The sequence below is a fragment of the Leuresthes tenuis genome, unplaced genomic scaffold (assembly GCF_036924035.1).
Source record: "Leuresthes tenuis unplaced genomic scaffold, fLeuTen1.0.hap1 SCAF_1, whole genome shotgun sequence".
Taxonomy (NCBI): Eukaryota; Metazoa; Chordata; class Actinopteri; order Atheriniformes; family Atherinopsidae; genus Leuresthes; species Leuresthes tenuis.
In genome coordinates, this window is record NW_027325355.1 from 37,472,157 (window position 1) to 37,476,241 (window position 4,085).

The window sequence follows — 4,085 nt, forward strand, 5'->3', positions numbered from 1 at the left end:
TGGAGACAAATCCACCCAAAAACAAACGTCTAGCAGCAGCATCTATTCAACAGCTGACCAGAGTTCTGTCTGCAAATCTCTGATAATTATCATGTCATTTCTGCAGGCTGCAGTTTGTTTATTTGTGTCCATGGATGGCACTCTGAGTGACAGCTTCCTGATTAGACTGGAGGAAAAAATGTCGGCTCGGTGTCTGTTATCAGCCTGAGCGACAAGTACTCCTGTCTGACAAGAGTACCGCAGGGCATGGTGGAGGGGGCTGGCTGAAGGAGGGAAAGAGCCTGATGATTAGTAGTGATGCAAGAGCAAGAGGAGGTGCTGAGAGAGTGAAGATGGATCAATTCCAACAAGGAAAACTCAGTGTTAGACACAAGAGCTCACAAGGATAATGAACCGATCAGTGCAGTTAACTTCTGTGCATTCAACTGAAGCTAGGCCTCAAAATGTAAGAGATTCTTTTCTTTTTTCCTCCGTTATAGGTTCTCCTCGATCTCACCAAAAGTTTGGATTCAATCATTTTATGAACACATTGATCTTTTACACTGACTTAGATAAATAGATCAGAAGAACCAGCTTTAATGAGCCTGAGCTGGGTGTGTAATGAATACTGTGTGGATGCTCATACTCTCCAACTCTCCAACTACATGATGGTTCTGTTGTTTCTTTAGGGAAAAACCTGCCTATAAACTGAGCCCATGGTGAAAGAAGTACATCACGTTTGCTTTAATCATTTTAGCTATAAATTATATATGTCTAGAAGTGGGGGCTCCAGCCCCCCCACAACCCAGATATAGAAAATGGATGGATAATAAAAAGATATATACAGAAATACTTGATACATTTGATTATGGCTACTTTAATGTATTATGTGTTACAGACTAATGAGGCTTTATTAAGAGATACCATTTCTGTTTAAGTTCTGTAGAGTCCTTTGCTCTGAACTTACCCAGCTGATGCTTTCATTCAGCGTTTTTTGTTACGGTCATCATTAGTTATCTCCAACCACACCCAGTATGTTTGAGTGGACAGAGCTGTGTTTGAGCCCGTGACCATCAGTCCCGGAGCTCTCCTGTGCCGTTCACACTATATACAAACAAATGCAGCAGCCATAATGAGCACCAGGGTGTCATTAACTGTCCAGTACATGCAGCCATGCAGGGCTTCTGCGGTGTAATGCTATCTTTTCTTGTCTAGGTTTCCAATCAAGGACATTGTACAGTGGTGTGACAAACACCATCTTATCCTTAACATATTATAACGGAGGAGATGGCGTTCGTCCCTAACTGTCACCAGTGGACCTTGGGCAACCGCATGGGTAAAATATGTCTGCTTTGTGGCGCAGACATTCTTCACACAGCTCAGAGCTTTGTGTGATCAGCTAGGTGCAGTTTCTTAGCTATCTGTGCTATCATGGTTCTTCAAATGACAATAAAATCAGGAGCTCAGATCCCCCAACTTCTGAGTCGTGCCCCTTCAGACCAGCAGTACAGGGTTGTGCTCTTGTCCATTAAAACTCCAAACAGCACCTGGGTTGAAGTATGTGTGCTTAATTCAAGATTCAAAGATTTATTTATGCATTGTACATGTACAGTACATCGGCAGTGAAATGAAGCTTAGATAACATTTGAAAATCCCATTAAAGGAAATAACGGCTCAAAGAATTAAAAACTATGATTTAAAGAAAGAATAGATAAAAATGTTAGAAGCAAAAACTGTATGATAAGGGAACGAGTTTGTACACATTTGACTGTTTACACAAAACTAGACAGTTTCTCTATGAAGCGCTCAGGTCCAAAGATAACAACATCAGTTTTGTCTGAATGTAGGAGCAGAAAGTTCTGAGTCATCCAGCTCTGTCTTTCTTTTGATCTGCTTTCATAGATAAGTACAGCTGAGTACAGATAGACATAGCAGTGAAAATGATCGGTCCAAGCACAGAACCCTGTGGAACTCCATGACGTTGTGCTAGAATACACTTGCTGCTAACTACGTGAACATGTGGTTATCATGGCTGTCTTGTGTATCCCACATTTGTGTGGTGTATGGTTGTGCACTTCCACAGAAATTAAAATCATGCATACACATGCTGCGATATGTAGGTGACTGGTAGGGGATGTGGAGGCTTAATTTTGATGGTGGAATGTTTTGTATAGTTAATTTCTAGCACCATGCTTGGTTTAGCGGCCTCACATACCATCTATGATACCACCGCTTTTGCAGTCATGATCTTTAGAGGGTTCCATTCCCGCCTAGGGCATTTCTGTGTGGAGTGTTTTCTCCAGGTGTTCTGGCTTCTTCCCACAGTCCAATTGTCCCGAGGAGTGAGTATGACCCTGTGATGGACTCTGCCTCTCTCGCTACATCCCTAAATTGGATAAAGCGGGTATAGAAAATGAATGGATGGATGATTAAGGGAAAAAACCTCCTTAAACAGTCTGGTTGGGTCTAGTCTTGTTGACTGGACAAAGATACTTCTAAAGCTGGTTTACTTGATGATACATTATCCATTATCTGCATGGTAAGATCTACATAATAAAATGGTTATCTACATTGTACCCTCAAACAGTGCTGTTGCAGAAATCAGTGGTTTTGGTTTACTGATGTTCAGTAGGCTGTATGGGCTATAAAAAGCATTTTGACTACAAGAACAGGTCAAATGTGTGAAGCTGCTCAGTTTTCTCTGAATGTTGGTGTTTCCTTTAACAGTTAGTGTGTATTCTCTGCTTAGCTGGATGGTACTGAGCCAGTCTGGCCTCACACTTTATGCTATAAAGGTGCTTTAGGCATCTCTGTGTTGTGTTGTTGGGTTTATTCTCCTCAAACTGTTTCAAGAAAAACTAATTCAGTACTGAAGTAGTATGTGTATACCTTTATAAGGAGAGAGAGAAGAACATCATGAGAAACTGCCTGCATGCTCCTGCAGCTGAGTTTAAGATTAGTATGTTACACTAAAGGGCTGTACTTGACAGAAAACATTCAACAACACTATAAGACAATGTCTATGCGTGTAACAAGTAGGATTTTAAGTGCTGGCGCCGACTCACCTTTCCCCAGCTCAGCCTCCAGCTGAGAAAAAGCAAAACTACAGGAAGTGACATCCATGGGTGTGGTGATTATGACCTTTTGTTGCCATTTAGTTATGTTTGGACCTGGGTGCTGGCTGGTTGTCTCCTGTTGTTTTTTCAGGCTGGGCTGGACGGCTGGGAGGAGAGCTCTCACATTCACACCTGTGCCCCATTACCAATCTGGCACCTGTTAAAGCCTGCTCCCTCCTGGCCTGCGGTGTCGGAGTATTGTCTCACTACGGCCGACTGTGCATGCCAGTTTGATGTCAAGCCAGAGAGCTCTACCCAGCCCAGTCTGCCACCGAGCCAGCCCGCAGCCCAGAACCGAGCCTGCCTTCAGGAACACATACACGGGAACTTCGGAACACGGGAATCACTCGTCCCCCGAGCCTTGCACGGAGTCACCCGGACGCAAGACCTCCTTCCACCTCACCCGGACTCTGGTCCCTCGCCTCCTGAGATCCTTAACTCCCCCCTCCCTTAATAAATCCCTTTTGATCTTCACCTTCTGTCTGCTGTTCGCTTTTGGGTCCAGTCCTCTCCAGAACCTAACAATGGGAAGTCAAAGGTCACACAAATGTAAAATGTAAAAATATGTGCATATGCATGAAAGATGATGAGAAATATAAAGCAATGACAGAGGATGGATTTTCAGTGAAATATGAATAAATCCCAGAATGTAGAGGGACCGGATGTCCCATGAATCTGGACTCAAAAGCAATCAAAGTTGGAAATCAAAGAAAGAATGATACAGAAAAATGATCAGTGAGCTCTTTGAAACAGGTGGATTTGGTGAGCAGTTGTCGGCAGAGGACTGTACTGGACTGCCAAAATACACTAAATATTAGAAAGAGCAGATATGAGGTGATATGAGGCTTGGTCTGACTGGCGGACAACAAAGATGAGTGTAAACTGGGGAAGGTATGCTGCACCGTGACGAACTGATGAATGGCAGCAGGAAACCAGTAGCCACGAGAGTAAGGTCTGACTGAACTTTGTGTGTCCTGCAGGTGGAGGTGG